Source organism: Hibiscus syriacus, unplaced genomic scaffold (assembly GCF_006381635.1).
Source record: "Hibiscus syriacus cultivar Baekdansim isolate YM2019G1 unplaced genomic scaffold, ASM638163v2 tig00003435_pilon, whole genome shotgun sequence".
Classification (NCBI taxonomy): Eukaryota; Viridiplantae; Streptophyta; class Magnoliopsida; order Malvales; family Malvaceae; genus Hibiscus; species Hibiscus syriacus.
In genome coordinates, this window is record NW_024061971.1 from 874258 (window position 1) to 892065 (window position 17808).

The 17808-nt window shown below is 35.2% G+C and overlaps 1 pseudogene; it reads left to right on the forward strand.

Annotated features, from left to right (window-relative positions):
- Nucleotides 1-48: 48 nt before the first annotated feature.
- On the forward strand, nucleotides 49-17401 carry LOC120177276 (annotated as a pseudogene).
- The last annotated feature ends 407 nt before the right edge of the window (nucleotides 17402-17808 follow it).

Genomic DNA, 17808 nt, shown 5'->3' on the forward strand with positions numbered 1-17808 from the left:
GAACTATCCCAAGTGATGTTTTATTTGTAGTGGATTTGAGACCTTCGCTGGTCTAGAAGAGTGGTTGCTTCTCCCTTTTTTTCTTCAAACAAAACCATCCGCCATGGAGAACGGAGAAATCCCAGAAAACGCCAATGAACGTATGTTTTCTTTATTCCCCTTATGTTGGGTCTTCTTTATTTTCTCCAGTATGTGTTTTCTGCTCCCTTTTTAGATTATAATTTCCCTGAATTTCCCTTCACATTGCCCGGGTCCTAGTTCACAGTCGGCGGGTGAATCCGATGCTTGCCAAGGTTGCCCTAATCAACAAATATGTGCCACTGCACCTAAGGGCCCTCACCCTGGTTTGCTCTCCCTCCCTCTTACCATTTAACTGCGTTGTAATAGCACATGATCTATATTGAAGTGTATATGATCTTGAACTATTACTGAAATCCATGATTCATGCATGCGGCTCTGCTTTAATGTTCCGTTTCTTGGTAGCTGTCGGCCCGGTGATTCTCATATACTTTAGGTTATATTTGTATTTTCTATTGATAATTTGTTTTCGCCTTTTATAAATCCGTCCCTGAATTTTTATAATTTCCCCATTCTGCTCCTGTCCCTGCATAGTTGGATGATGAATGTCTTCCATGATCTCATGTGGTATATATCAGCGATAAACATTGGAATATTGTGCTAGTCTTGCCGAACAGATTGGGGATTTGCAGGAACAAAGTTATGTTTTTGTCATAGAACTTTCCTAATGTTTTCTTAGGGTCTTGAAAATTTTACAAATGGAATGATTAGGATTAATGATCTCTCTTTTCAAGTCTTTTCTTGCCAAGTGTTTTTACCGTTCTTTCGACTTAAATTATGACCCCTTGATGAACTTAGATGGGGAGAGGTATGAGAGGATGTTATTTTGTGCTTTTGTTTAGGGACGGATGTAGAATTTTATGCTAGGGTGCAAAAACAGATTATCAATATAAAATATAAATAAAATACTTAAATTATATGAGAATTTGAAATTTTTTGGGGGACGACCGCCTCCGCCAGCCCTACTTGTGTTTTACTAAATTTTCGTTTTATTGTACATAAAGTTGTGAAAACTAAGCTTACATCTCCTTCCTATGTCTTCAGTTTGCCATTATACATCTTTCAATTTCCGTAACGATCTTATGTTAAGAAGCTTGCATGTAATTGCCTATACTGTTAGCGGTTCTCATTTGTTATGGTTCATTCATGATTAGCTAATATTCTTGTGTTTATTACTGTAGACACCCGTTTTTGTCCGGGTTTTTTTTTATCGTTATTTTATTATTATTATTATTATTTATTATTATTATATTAATTACATATTACATATTTTACAGGCCAAAGCCCAATACAACAGGGCCCCAACCAAGGCCCAACCAATACCCATCACTCAGCAGCCCGATTGCAAACCCTAACCTTAGGGTATCAACATCCCAGCGCCGCACCAACGTAGACCATTCGATCTGGACCCATTCAACGGTCCAGATCGATGGTAAATAGGGTTTTACAACCCTAATCCAATCCAGCCGTCGTGCCTCTTCAACGTTCCAGTAGCCGTTCAAGCCAACAGCCATCAAGCCACTGCCGCCAGTGAGTCCCAGTTTCCCAGTCGACGAGCCATCGTCGAAAGCTTCCCGAGCCGATCAGAGCCCATCCCTCAAGCAGTCAACAGTGACAACATACCAAATCAATCAGCAAATCAGAGAAAAACCCAATAAAAAAACAAAAATAAATCTAAATAAAAAATCCCTATAATCCCGAAAATCCGGGATTCAATCACCCTAAATCAACAACCCATAATTTCCCTAAGCCTTAGGTACCATTATCACCGAAAGAACCCTTAAAAATCCAAGGGGGCAACCATAAAGAGGGGTCATTCGGTTGAAAAAAAAAAGAAAGAAAAGAACGAGAAAGGATTCGAAAAAAAAACCAGAGAAGTTGGTACAAAAAAAAAAAGGAAAAGCTTTCGGAAAAAAAAAAAATACCTTTGAGGGAGATTTGACCGTTAGTAGCTTCACCGGAGTTGTGGAACCCGTATCCTAAGGTAAGGGTTTCGTTTTGTTTTGTGGAGGGGGGCTCGGTTTTAGTTTGGTGTTAGAGAAAGGCAGAGAAAAAAAGAAGAGTGAAAGTCTTTTGGGGTTTGGTTCAGCTCCCCATGGCCACCGATACGGTGGCCGGGGAGCCTCGGGTTTCTTGTTTCGGCAAGGGAGATTGGAGAGAACGGTGAGAACGGCTGAAAGGGGGGGGTTTTGAAATGAGAAAGGGTTTCTGGATAACCCTAAAATGGGATTATATCCCAGTTTCAAAAAAAACGACGCCGTTTAGAGGGGTCAAAGGGTTTCCGTGTTTTCATATTAAGGGGTAAACCACGCTTTTGGTCCCTGATCCTTTGTAACCGCACGATTTAGCCATGGAATGAAGTTTACATTATTTCAATTTGAGCCTTTATCTTTTCACTTTTACATTTTAGTCATTATTCTAGGTATATAGCATTTTTGTTTATATTGGTTCTGGTTCCATTATTTTAAATGTTACATCTTAGCCACTGATTTAATACTTCATGCATGTTTCTTTGATATTCGAATCTGACCATCACATTTATAAATATTTTATTTTAGTCCTATTAATGTGTGTTATGTCATTTTTGTGGATATTTGACTTTGGTCCCAATGTTTGTAATAGTTTCATCTTAGTCCTAATTTCTTGTGTTATGATATTTTGTGGGTGTTTGAATTTAGCCATCATATTTGCAAATGTTCTATTTTGGTCACTGTCCGACATTTTGTTTAATTACTTTTTGATCCTCCGTATTTCTGTGAAATTGTTTTAGTCCTCATTTGCATGGTTTGTGTAATTATTTGATTTTACGCCTTAGAGTTTAGATTTGTTTCATTTGAATCCATATTTGGTTATTTATTTCAATTTCATTAGTTTTAGTTTAGGCTATGATATTTATAACAATTTTATTTTAGTCACTTATTACATGTGTTGTGTGATTTTGGCTGATATTCAAATTTGGCCCATGAATTTATGATTATTCATTTTAGTCACTGTTTGTTATTTTATTTAATTACTGTTCGGCCCTTTATGTTTATGTTGATATTTTAATTTGGCCTTAATATTTATGCATGTTACATTTTGGTCACTCTTACAGTTTATGTATTTTGTATTTTGTATACCATGTTCGTATAGTTTGTCTTTTGGTCACTAGATCTTCTGCTGCTAATATTTTTATAAATTTGTACATTGTATTCTGCAGTTATATATATTTTATTTTAGTCCTATTATTAAATGTAATGTTATTATAGTCATATTTTACTTTGGCCACAATGTTTGTGTTAGTTTCATTTTAGTCACTAGTTTGCATTCGGTTTAATTACTATTTTAGTTCTTACATTTCTGTTTTTTGTCATTTTAGTATTTCAATTTTCTATTTTACTGTTTTGCCCTTTAAGTTGTTATTACCATATTAATCATTGTAATTATTAAACACTTACTTTATGACTATTTTATTTTGGGTTGTAATATTCATTTGTATTTATTTCACTATGTATGTACATTTTTCATGATATGTATTTATTTGTGCCATATGTAATTAAATATGCTTAATTTTATTTGTTGTAAATATTTATTTCACATATTTCTATTTCTATTTATTTCCATTTTTCTTTATTTAAATATTGTCCAAATACTTGTAAGTACACGTATGCGTAGAATGAGCGTGGAAAGTATCACTTGGTCGAAGTGGTGCGATCCGATACGGCATTTTAACGACATAGGAACTTGCAACAAGTCGAGTATGTTTCATTAATTAATTTGTGCAAATGATGCAATGTGTGTTATTTTAAATAGTAATTTATTTTATTTTATGTAAATGTCAATTTGCATTTGTATTCAATTCACGTTTTAGTTAATCAATTTATTTTGTTGTATGCCAACATCAATTTTATTTATATTCGATTCACATTTTATCAAGAGGGAAATATTCTTTATGGATGAGAAATAGTCGAGTTAGCTTTCCCAATGGAGGATTGCTAATTTCGAGATTTCTTTTCGAGTTAAAGAATTTTCTCTAATTATTTAATTCGAAGCAAATTAATCAACGTTCGATAAATAGATCGCATTTTAACTTTATATTCGACTCATAAATTCCACCATTTACAACGACGTGTAAGCGACACAGTACCAATTTTGGGCGTGGCGGGGGGGGGTGTTCACCCTTCCCCGCACGTAACCGACTCCCGAATCCATTTAAATGAATCTTTGGTAACGCAGACCGAATCTTGTCTTAAAAAATGATTTTTCTTAAAATTGTTTTAAAAGACGTTTTTAGGTACTCGACCTACCTAACCCAAAGGTTGATGGCGACTCTTTTTAATTTTACTCAAATCAATTCCAAAATCACCAATTTTCCCAAATTAAAGTCATAATCGTTTTAAAAATAATATTTAATTGTTTTACAAAAAAATGGCTATGACAGCTTGGCGACTCCGCTGGGGACTTTTTTTTAGAGAGTCAAGCTGTAGGTCGTTTACACATTGTCGTCTTAGTGGAAATTATAAGTTTGAGTACATAGTTAAATTATGATCTGTTTATTGAAATTTTTAATTGCTTCATTTTTGTCATACTAACATTTTATTTTTGGCTTTCAGCTTTGTCAAGATTTTGTCATTTTTTTTCCTTGTTTTGTTTTCCTTTTGGGTAGAAGGTAAGTATGTTCCTCCTCACACACATCACTCGCATTAGCATAACATAAGCTCTAGACACGAGCTTCGATCCAAATTAGTTGGGGTGAATGCTTTACTCTCGTAAGAATTTATTCTTCGTATGAGTTTTAGCAAATAACCCATGGGATACATACCTTATACTTTCGTAGGGATTTATTCCTCGTACGGGTATAAGACAATGAATCCCCTCGAATTGAACTCGTCCCGTTTGAAACCTGTAATGGGTGAGGATCGAGGGTTTGGCAGCTCAAGGGGGCACCGACGTCAAGGACAATTCGAGTTCTCTTTTCCGTTAGAGCCGAAACCAAGCATATAGTGAACCGTCGAACTATCACCCTAGGTATAGTCATACCGAACCTTTGTCCGTCAGTAGGTACCCAAACTAGGTGTACACAAAGGAGGAGTGTTTCTAAACCCTTATCTTTTGTTTTAATTTTGTAGAATTTGTTTTCTTTTTGAATAAAAGCATACGAACTAGATATCATGCGGTTAGGACCAATTTTTTGAAATTATTCATTTTGGGTAGATAACATGTACGGGTAGGACTATTATCTATTTAAAGCATGCTCGGGTAGATATCATGATGGGTAGGTGTTATATTCATCTTTTGATAACACTTTTATCTATATCGATTGTCTTACCTGTACTAACTAATTTCTTTTATTTTCTTTGTGTGCACTAACTTATTTATTTTCTGGTGTTTTTGTTTTTTTTTCATTCTTCTTTACATTGCATCATCATAACATAATGCGAAAATGTTGATCAGCAAGGGGATATTCGAGAGAAATTTTCACAAGAAGAGATAAAAGTTTTCAACCAAGCAGTCGCGTACACAGACATGCACCGAAGGCTAAAAAGAAATGCACAGAGTACGAGAAGGAGACTTGCTCAAGACGATCGTGCAACGTTCGAGACTAAAATGATGAGCCACTGATCCGATGAGTGATCCAGCAGTCGATTTTTATCTACGATCATTTCATCGCTATTTATCAAGGAGCGATACACTGACTTCCGCACCACTGGGGCATTAACAGAGTTAGGTTACAGAATGCTTTAGGGGCATCAGTTCCAAATACAAAGATCCGAGACAAAGCAGTGAGCTCGAAGATCGTGCAACCTTTAAGACTGAAGTCTGGGGATTGATCCAGCAGTAGATTATTATTTACGATCGTTCCGACGTTATTCATCGAAGAGTGATGCACTGACTTCAGCATCGCCGGGGCGTTAAAAGAGTCTGTTTACAAAACGCTTGAGGGGCATCATTTTCAAGGATGAAGATCCCAGATGAAGCAGCGACCCATTTCAGATTCAACATCTAAGAGAAGTCAAGTCTGTAAAATGGACTGTCTTGTAATGTGAAAACTTTTATTTCTGGTGAAAATTGTTCTAAAATATTCATTGTTGGGATCCACATTTCTGCATTTGCATTTGCATCGTTGCATTTTGCATAACATTCATTTAAGCATGTTTACATGCATTAATCATACCTTGCTGGAAACTTTGAGGAAGCACTTCTAACTGTGCAATTGCATTCACACAGTACTGAGAATGGATGCAAAATTTGAGGAATTAAAGAAAGAGCTGAACGAGAGTTTGCAAAAGATGCAAGTTGAGTGGGAGGTTAAAATGGAGCAGATGCAAAAGACCACCGTGGATCGTATCTTACAAAACCAAAAAGACCTAGTTGACCAAATGGTAGCAAAGATGGCTGAGCTCAACCAAGAAAAAGGCAAAGAAAAGATTTCATTAACCCGTGAAACAGTTAAATGTGTGAAAGCACAGGCTAGTTCGCAACCAATTATCTCGCCCAACAGGATTTCTAGTCACCTAGCGACGAGAAGAGCCAAGAACGAGATCCCAGATAATTTGAAATAGTGGTGCAGAGAGACATTACATGGAATGAGAGGACAAAACTCTCACAACGGGATGGATGCAACAGAACTAGTACTAGTTCCTGACCTGGTGCTCCCGCCCAAATTCAAGATGCCCGAGTTTGAAAAATACAGGGGAACCAGTTGCCCCAATGCCCACCGCACGATGTTTATTCGAAGAATGACTGGATACACTAACAATGATCAGATGTTGATCCACTGCTTTCAGGACAGTTTGATTGGACCTGCTTCAAGGTGGTACCACCAACTGAGTCGTTCTCAAGTCTGCTCCTGGAGGGATTTGGCTAGTGCTTTTCTGGGCCAATACAAGCACATGATTGATATGGCCCCCGGTCGAACAATGCTTCAGAATAGGGGGATGAAGAATTATGAGAGTTTTCGACAGTACGCACAACGATGGAGGGATATTGCATCTCAAGTGCATCCACCAATGACTGAAAGAGAGTTCGTCACTCTATTCATCGGTACATTGAAGTCTCCATATATCGACTACATGATAGGGGTTGCCACTAAAAGTTTTTTCTGACATTGTCATGTGTGGAGAAATGATCGAAAGAACAGTCAATAATGGCCAGATAGGAGGCACTAGTCATTCCGACAATGAGGAAAGAGATGATAGTAACATTGAAGGATCTTATCTAGCTAATCTGGGGACCAAACCTCATAAGGCATCCTGTCGCATCAATCCACTCCCAATGACATATGAAGAATTGCTCCCAATGCTAGTTGAGAGGAACCTTGTGACTCCAGTTCAATCCAAACCAAGAGATACCCCATATCCTGAAGGCCATGATATTAACGCCATATGCAGCTATCTTGTTGGGAGCTCGGGGCATACCACTGACAACTGCAAGACACTAAAGCACAAAATCCATAATATGATTTATTCAGGGGTATCCTAATACTAAGCCAGAGAAGTCATTGCATCAACCACTGGCATCCATAGAGATTGTTTTGTTTGAACTCGTTTTGTTCTTTCTTCAATATTTGCTTAAATATTTTTGATGACTGAAATGATGCTACCTTCTAAGGTTAAATAATTGAACAAATTTTAATCTTTAGTTCTTTGAATATCGAATGAATTACATATTCTTTTAATTCTTCAAGAATTATAGATTTTTGACATATGGCAAGATTAGACCTATTTTATCCTGTCTAAAACCCTAAAATAAAATCTCACGATTTTTACCCGAAATAATTCCTGGTCACTACCAAATAACCAATTTTTGACGTTCTATCTCTTTCAGACCTTGAAATATTCTTTTCGACCTTGAAACGATCTATCTCTTTGAGACCTTGAAACATTCTTTCCACCTTGAAACACTGCATTTATTTTTTGAGACACAAAAAAATCATACCCGTACCTTTCTTTGAGCCAATAAAGTCACCATCGTCTTCTTAGACGTAAAACCAACATTTTCTACCAATAAAACCTACAGACATTGAGTACAAGATGTTCAATTGAACATAAACCTTCCTACAAAGAAGACACAGTGTGGGGAATCTCGCATCAATTTTCTGAAGACGAGCATGAGCAATTGAGACATGTTGAGAGCAAGAAGCGAAGAGAAAAAAATAGAATTCATTCAAAATAATTCTATCATGCGTTAATTACTGTTTTCATTTAAATAAAAATTAATCCTGAAAATCTATCCCCTGGGGATACCTCTTCTGCAAGGACTTCTGTGTATGAGATGATGAACGGCTTTCTTTCTTTATCCCTTCACAAAAGGAGAAAATATATCCCTTGTGTCCCCATTTGAGCCTGAATGATATTTTCTTCTGATTCAACCCTAACCAAGGATCACCCTCCACACTGGGGGGCAAGTTGGAGGAAATCTACGCATGAGTAAATACATTGATCCAGATGAGATACTGAAAGGTGAACCAAACATCAAGTGCGAAGATCCAATCGAAAACAAAGAAAAATCAAAGAGCAAAGAGCAAAGAAAAAAACAAAGAGCAGAAAAGCAAAAACAAAGAAAAATCAAAGCAAAAGTCAAAGAAAAAAGCAAAGAACAAAAAGAGGACAAAGAACACAGACAAAGAGTCTCCTGACTCAAATGACGCATTGAGCTTCAAACCGTGAGATTAATCAAACACAATCACTCTAGAATCACTTGACTCGAAGATCATAAAACATCAAGAGAAAGACATGCGAGTAGATCCAAATTGAGCAAGACAAGATTGAAGGCATCAGAGTTAATTGATCCTTGGTTCAATCACCTTTAAACACTTGTTTGGGCCTTTTATCCCTTTCTTTCATAACCCTGAACCATGGCCTACATTACGTGCCTAAAAAGTCCCTTCTAATCATACATGGATTTCTAAACAGAAGAGACTATCTTCAGATTTCATCCCGCTCATCAGGATTAATCTTTTATTTACAAAAGGTTTTCTAAAATCTTTAATGCATGATAGATAAAAAAATAGCAAAGGGGGGTTCAAGACGTAAATTTTTATTAACGTCTTGAAACCAAAGGAGGATTCGAGTTGAAAACCTGAAAAGGCGGCTCGAATATGAAGACTAATGCATAAGAGACGATCACACAAATCCCTTGATGAGGTATCGCATAACATAAAGGAGAACATGAGAGCTGTGAGTCGGAGAACACTTCCAATAACTGAGTACAGAAGCTACTCCGTCAGATCAGAGAACATCAAATAAATGAGAATATCATACCTTTGACCAAAAATAACCACTTGAGACTTTTATCTTTCCTTACTGAACCATCTCTCAAAGATAGCATTGATCTTGACATTTGTCAAATAGCTGTAATTTATTGAGGGATTAAAAGAGTAATTAATTCTTTGATATCCAATGAACTCTTGTTTTATGATTTGTCAATTGTGAAACCTTGAAAGGAGCAATATTTTCAAAACTTTTGATTAAACATTTTTTCAAAACTATTGATATTTTCAGACTTTTGAAAATAAAAGAAGAAGAAAAAACATTTTCAAACAAGATAATCTCTTGAGGCGTACCTTGGAATTAAAAATATCTATTTGAAGCTCAAGATCGAAGCTGGGGCAAGAGAAGCTAAATTTTAGGGCAAAATTTGATGGAACAAACAAATGGTCTCAAGTCAAGGTTTGTAAGAGTACACATTGGTGGAAATACGGACAAGTTGAATCAATGATAGAGTGAAGATTGCTCTCGCGATCATTCTCCTTCTAGATCGAGAAGAGTATACACATACATACATACGTATACACATACATACATATATACATACATACATACATACATATATACATACACACATATACATACACGATACATAAATTTTGCATCAAACATTTATCATCATGCGTATTAAAGACATTTTTCTCCTCGCTTGAGGATAAATTCAATAAAAAAATCAAATAAATTTCATCTTGACATCCATCATAACATCCAAGATAGTCAGTCAAAAATACATCATTTTGATCTTTCAGGAAATCAAAGCTCAGAAATGACCAGATATCTCCAACTTGAAGAAGCAATGATTTGACTTCTTGAAGTCAACAATCAAGACATTTCCTCAACATACAGGAACAAGAAGACTATCTATCACTTTTGAGGTTTTTTTTATTATTGAAGTAAAATTTCGTCTCATTTGAGACATTTTTCCTTTGAGATCCAAATTTTGAATTTGTTTCACCTTAAACAAAGTTGATCTCATTTGAGATCGTATCTATTTCAAAACAAAATTTTTGTCTCACTGGAGATAGTTTTCCACAAATTTTGAGAATTTTAAAACAAATTTTTGTCTCGCTTGAGACAATTTCTTTCAAAGCAAATTTTGTCTCGATTGAGACATTTTTCTAAAAACAAATTTTGTCTCGTTTGAGACAATTTCTTGAAAAACAAATTGCGTCTCGCTTGAGACATTTTTCCTTTGAGATACAAATTTTGAATTGGATTCACTAAAAACAAAATTAATCTCACCTTAGATTGTTGTTTCTTTCAAAACAAATTTTGTCTCGCTTGAGACCTTTTCCCTTTGAGATCCAAATTTCGGATTTGTTTCACATTAAACAAAGTTGATCTCACTTGAGATCGTTTCTCAAAAACAAACTTTGTCTCGCTTGAGACAATTTCTCTAAAAACAAATTTTGTCTCATTTGAGACTATATCTTAAAGCAAATTTTTGTCTCGCCTGAGACATCATTTTCTCTCATAATACAAATTTCAAGGTTGTTGTACTTAAAGCAAAATTAATATCACTTGAGATTTTCAAAGCTGATTTGTCTCGCACAAGACAGTTTTCCCTTTTAACAAATCCTGAAATTGTTTCATTCGAAAACAAAATAAACACTTTTGAAAACACCCTTGAGATTATTTCCATATAAACAAAATCGACAATATTCGAGTCTATTTATTTTAAAACGATTTTTGTCTCTTGAGACAGTTTCTCGTGAAAAAATCTTGGAGTTTGTTCCTTTTGAATAAATATCTTTGAGTCGTTTCTTTTGAAAAATCTTTGAGTCTATTTATTTTGAAACAAAGTTGTGTCTCTCTTGAGACAATTTCGTGAAAATCTTTGAGTCTGAAACAAAGTTTTGTCTCTCTTGAGACAATTTTGTGAAAAAAAATCTTTGAGATTGTTTCTTTTGGAAAAAATCTTTGAGTTTGTTTATTTGGAAACAAAATTTTTTTCTCTTAAGATAGTTTCTTTTGAAACAAAAATCTTTGAGTTTGTTTCTTTTGAAACAAAATTTTGTCTCTCTTAAGATAATTTCTTTTGAAACAAAAATCTTTGAATCTGTTTCTCTTAAAATGAATTTTGTATCTCTTGAGACCGTTTCTTTTGAAGTAAATCTTTGAATATGTTCATTTTGAAAATCTTTGAGTTTCTCTTAACAAAATCATCTTTGAGTCAATTTCTTTAAAAAACAAATGTTGTCTCTCTTGAGACGGTTTCTAATGAAAAAACTAACTTTTGAGATTGTTTCATTTGAAACAAATTTGGTCTCACTTAAGATGAGATCCCTCTTTGAGTCTGTTTATTTTGAAACAAAATTTTATCTCTTAATGACAATTTCTTTGGAGAAAAATCTTTGAGTTTGTTTCCTTTGAAACAAAATTTTGTCTCTCGAGACAACTTCTTTTGAAAATACCCACATTTGAGATCGTTTAGACAATTTCTTTTAAAACTACCCACCTTTGAGATTGTTTTTATTAAAACAAATTTTGACTCTCTTGAGGCAGTTTCTCTAGAAATACAAAATCTTTGAGTTTGTTTCACTTGAAATAAAACCATTTTTGAGTCGTTTCACTTGAAACATTTTCTATTGAAGCATTTTCTCTTAAAACAATATCATCTTTGAGCTTGTTTCTCTGGAAACAATGTTTTATCCCTTAAAACAATTTGTTTTGAAGAAAAATCTTTGAGTCTATTTCTTTGGAAACAAAATTTTGTCTCACTAAGATACCATTTTCTGAAAAACAAAGTTTTGTCTCTTATGACAATGTCTTTTCAAAAATAAAAAAATAAAAAAATCATTGAATCTCTTTCTTTGGAAACAAAATTTTGTGTCTCTCGAGACAGTCTTTGAGAAAAATCTTTGAGTTTATTTCTTTGGAAACAAAATTCACCATCTTTGAATCGGTTTCCCTTGAAACAAAATAAACATCTTTGAGATCGTTTCTCTTGAAATGAATTTTGTCTCATTTGAGCCAATTTCTCATGAAACACCGATCTTTGAGAACGTTTCCCTTAAAAAAAAAAAAAAAAAAAAAAAAAAAAACAAATTTTGTCTCGGTTGAGACAATTCCCTTTAAACGCCGTCTTTGGGTTGTTTCCTTTGAAACGAATTTTGTCTCTTTCGAGACAGTTGCTTTGGAAAAACTTATCTTTGAGTTTATTTCACTTGAAATAAAGCAAATATCTTTGAGATCGTTTCTTTTGAAACGAATTTCGTCTCCCTTGAGACAATTTTTATCAAAATCCAATCTTTGAGTTTGTTTCTATTGAAACACATCTTTGAGTTGGTCTCCTTTGAAACCATTATCCTAGAGATAACCAGCCGTCCTCGTCACGTAGGAACCGTGTTATCACCTTTAGATGGCCAGAACTCTTCATCACGTATGAGCCGTGTCATTCCCCGACCAGATCTCTTCATCACGTAGGAGCCGTGTCAACCATAGATAACCAGCCGTCCTCATCACGTAGGAACCATGTTATCACCTTTAGATGGCCAGAACTCTTCATCACGTATGAGCCGTGTCATCCCCAGACCAGATCTCCTCATCACGTAGGAGCCGTGTCAACCATAGATAACCAGCCCTCCTCATCACGTAGGAACCGTGTTATCACCTTTAGATAGCCAAGAACTCTTCATCAAGTAGGAGCCGTGTCACCTTTAGACGACCCAAACTCTTCATCACGTATGAGCAGTGTCGTCCCCAACAACCAATATTATCCAATTTCTATGTATAAATGGAAGAGAACTAGACAAAAACGTGTTGTCTTATCATCTTTGCCATATTCTTGTTAACACAAGAATGTGCAAAGAGGGGCAGCTGTAGACACCCGTTTTTGTCCGGGTTTTTTTTTATCGTTATTTTATTATTATTATTATTATTTATTATTATTATATTAATTACATATTACATATTTTACAGGCCAAAGCCCAATACAACAGGGCCCCAACCAAGGCCCAACCAATACCCATCACTCAGCAGCCCGATTGCAAACCCTAACCTTAGGGTATCAACATCCCAGCGCCGCACCAACGTAGACCATTCGATCTGGACCCATTCAACGGTCCAGATCGATGGTAAATAGGGTTTCACAACCCTAATCCAATCCAGCCGTCGTGCCTCTTCAACGTTCCAGTAGCCGTTCAAGCCAACAGCCATCAAGCCACTGCCGCCAGTGAGTCCCAGTTTCCCAGTCGACGAGCCATCGTCAAAAGCTTCCCGAGCCGATCAGAGCCCATCCCTCAAGCAGTCAACAGTGACAACATACCAAATCAATCAACAAATCAGAGAAAAACCCAATAAAAAAACAAAAATAAATCTAAATAAAAAATCCCTATAATCCCGAAAATCCGGGATTCAATCACCCTAAATCAACAACCCATAATTTCCCTAAGCCTTAGGTACCATTATCACCGAAAGAACCCTTAAAAATCCAAGGGGGCAACCATAAAGAGGGGTCATTCGGTTGAAAAAAAAAAAGAAAGAAAAGAACGAGAAAGGATTCGAAAAAAAAACCAGAGAAGTTGGTACAAAAAAAAAAAGGAAAAGCTTTCGGAAAAAAAACAAAACATACCTTTGAGGGAGATTTGACCGTTAGTAGCTTCACCGGAGTTGTGGAACCCGTATCCTAAGGTAAGGGTTTCGTTTTGTTTTGTGGAGGGGGGCTCGGTTTTAGTTTGGTGTTAGAGAAAGGCAGAGAAAAAAAGAAGAGTGAAAGTCTTTTGGGGTTTGGTTCAGCTCCCCATGGCCACCGATACGGTGGCCGGGGAGCCTCGGGTTTCTTGTTTCGGCAAGGGAGATTGGAGAGAACGGTGAGAACGGCTGAAAGGGGGGGGTTTTGAAATGAGAAAGGGTTTCTGGATAACCCTAAAATGGGATTATATCCCAGTTTCAAAAAAAACGACGCCGTTTAGAGGGGTCAAAGGGTTTCCGTGTTTTCATATTAAGGGGTAAACCACGCTTTTGGTCCCTGATCCTTTGTAACCGCACGATTTAGCCATGGAATGAAGTTTACATTATTTCAATTTGAGCCTTTATCTTTTCACTTTTACATTTTAGTCATTATTCTAGGTATTATAGCATTTTTTGTTTATATTTGGTTCTGGTTCCATTATTTTTAAATGTTACATCTTAGCCACTGATTTAATACTTCATGCATGTTTCTTTGATATTCGAATCTGACCATCACATTTATAAATATTTTATTTTAGTCCTATTAATGTGTGTTATGTCATTTTTGTGGATATTTGACTTTGGTCCCAATGTTTGTAATAGTTTCATCTTAGTCCTAATTTCTTGTGTTATGATATTTTGTGGGTGTTTGAATTTAGCCATCATATTTGCAAATGTTCTATTTTGGTCACTGTCCGACATTTTGTTTAATTACTTTTTGATCCTCCGTATTTCTGTGAAATTGTTTTAGTCCTCATTTGCATGGTTTGTGTAATTATTTGATTTTACGCCTTAGAGTTTAGATTTGTTTCATTTGAATCCATATTTGGTTATTTATTTCAATTTCATTAGTTTTAGTTTAGGCTATGATATTTATAACAATTTTATTTTAGTCACTTATTACATGTGTTGTGTGATTTTGGCTGATATTCAAATTTGGCCCATGAATTTATGATTATTCATTTTAGTCACTGTTTGTTATTTTATTTAATTACTGTTCGGCCCTTTATGTTTATGTTGATATTTTAATTTGGCCTTAATATTTATGCATGTTACATTTTGGTCACTCTTACAGTTTATGTATTTGTATTTGTATACCATGTTCGTATAGTTTGTCTTTTGGTCACTAGATCTTCTGCTGCTAATATTTTATATAATTTGTACATTGTATTCTGCAGTTATATATATTTATTTTAGTCCTATTATTAAATGTAATGTTATTATAGTCATATTTTACTTTGGCCACAATGTTTGTGTTAGTTTCATTTTAGTCACTAGTTTGCATTCGGTTTAATTACTATTTTAGTTCTTACATTTCTGTTTTTTGTCATTTTAGTATTTCAATTTTCTATTTTACTGTTTTGCCCTTTAAGTTGTTATTACCATATTAATCATTGTAATTATTAAACACTTACTTTATGACTATTTTATTTGGGTTGTAATATTCATTTGTATTTATTTCACTATGTATGTACATTTTCATGATATGTATTTATTTGTGCCATATGTAATTAAATATGCTTAATTTTATTTGTTGTAAATATTTATTTCACATATTTCTATTTCTATTTATTTCCATTTTTCTTTATTTAAATATTGTCCAAATACTTGTAAGTACACGTATGCGTAGAATGAGCGTGGAAAGTATCACTTGGTCGAAGTGGTGCGATCCGATACGGCATTTTAACGACATAGGAACTTGCAACAAGTCGAGTATGTTTCATTAATTAATTTGTGCAAATGATGCAATGTGTGTTATTTTAAATAGTAATTTATTTTATTTTATGTAAATGTCAATTTGCATTTGTATTCAATTCACGTTTTAGTTAATCAATTTATTTTGTTGTATGCCAACATCAATTTTATTTATATTCGATTCACATTTTATCAAGAGGGAAATATTCTTTATGGATGAGAAATAGTCGAGTTAGCTTTCCCAATGGAGGATTGCTAATTTCGAGATTTCTTTTCGAGTTAAAGAATTTTCTCTAATTATTTAATTCGAAGCAAATTAATCAACGTTCGATAAATAGATCGCATTTTAACTTTATATTCGACTCATAAATTCCACCATTTACAACGACGTGTAAGCGACACAGTACCAATTTTGGGCGTGGCGGGGGGGGGTGTTCACCCTTCCCCGCACGTAACCGACTCCCGAATCCATTTAAATGAATCTTTGGTAACGCAGACCGAATCTTGTCTTAAAAAATGATTTTTCTTAAAATTGTTTTAAAAGACGTTTTTAGGTACTCGACCTACCTAACCCAAAGGTTGATGGCGACTCTTTTTAATTTTACTCAAATCAATTCCAAAATCACCAATTTTCCCAAATTAAAGTCATAATCGTTTTAAAAATAATATTTAATTGTTTTACAAAAAAATGGCTATGACAATTACATCTATCTGTCTCATGAATCTATTCTGGCATAATGTTTAGCGCTCTATGTTCCGCAGAATTGGTTGCTATTGCAGAAAGAATGACTACTGTTAAGCATAAGATACTGATTTTATCAGGGAAAGGAGGAGGCTGCAAAAGCACATTCTCCGCCCAGCTCTCATTTGCACTAGCTGCTAAAGATTTTCAGGTGGGTCTCCTGGACATTGATATATGTGGCCCAAGACAACAAGATGCTTGGTCTAGAGGGTCAAGACATTCACCAGAGCAACCTCGGGTGGTCTCCCGTCTATGTCAAATCTAACCTCAGGGTCATGTCAATTGGATTCTTGCTTCCTGACTCCGATGAAACTGTTATTTGGAGAGGACCGCGTAAAAACAGGCTCATCAAGCAATTCCTCAAGGATGTGTATTGGGGAGAACTTGATTTTCTGGTTGTCGATGCCCCACCCGGGACTTCTAATTAGCACATCTCAATTGCTCAATTCCTTCAAGCTACTGGAATCAATGGAGCTATCATAGCAACCACCCCGCAGTAAGTCTCTTTGATTGATGTGTGGAAAGAAGTTACTTTTTGCAAAAAAGTCGGGGTGCCAGTTCTTGGTGTTGTTGAGAACACGAGTGGTTTGTGTCAGTCATTGATGGATTTCAGGTTTTTGAAGATGACATAGACCGGTGAACACACAGATGTTACAGAGAAGGTTATCGAGTATACGAGGGAGAAAGCACCAGAATTGCTTGATCTCATCGCTGCCAGTGAAGTCTTCGACAGCAGTAGCGGCGGTGCAGCAAAAATGTGTAGTGAGATGGGAGTACCGTTCCTCGGAAAGGTTCCATTAGATCCACAGCTTTGCAGGGCAGCCGAAGAAGGCAAATCTTGTTTCGCCGATCCGAAATGTGGGGTGAGTACTCCGGCATTGAAGATTATAATTGAGAAACTAGTGACAAATTATTGGCCGAATGAAATGTCTGTGGAATAGTACCTTAGAGAGAATTAATGTGCATGGAATAGAGTTTTGTTTGCATGTTGTGTAATAATCTTTTCCCTCGTTCATAATTACCAGTTGTGTTTAATATAACACTTTCTAGTTAGACAAAATCGAGTTGAGTCGAGTCGAGTTAAGTCAATCATTCTAGTTTGAAAGTAAAAGATGAAAGAAAATGTAAAATAGACGTGAGTTAATTCAAAATATGCATTTAAAAAAAATATATCTACCAAATAATAAATGTATTTTTTCTTCCAATTTTCCATCCTAAAAGTAAATTTTAATTTTTCATCTTTTCATTTTCATACTTCTTTAGTTTACATTTTATTGACTTTTAACAGATCAATTATAATGACTTTTTTAAAATTAAGCTTTGAAAATATATAGTTTTGAAATAGTTTTCTTTCTTTCTTTCTTCACTATTTCC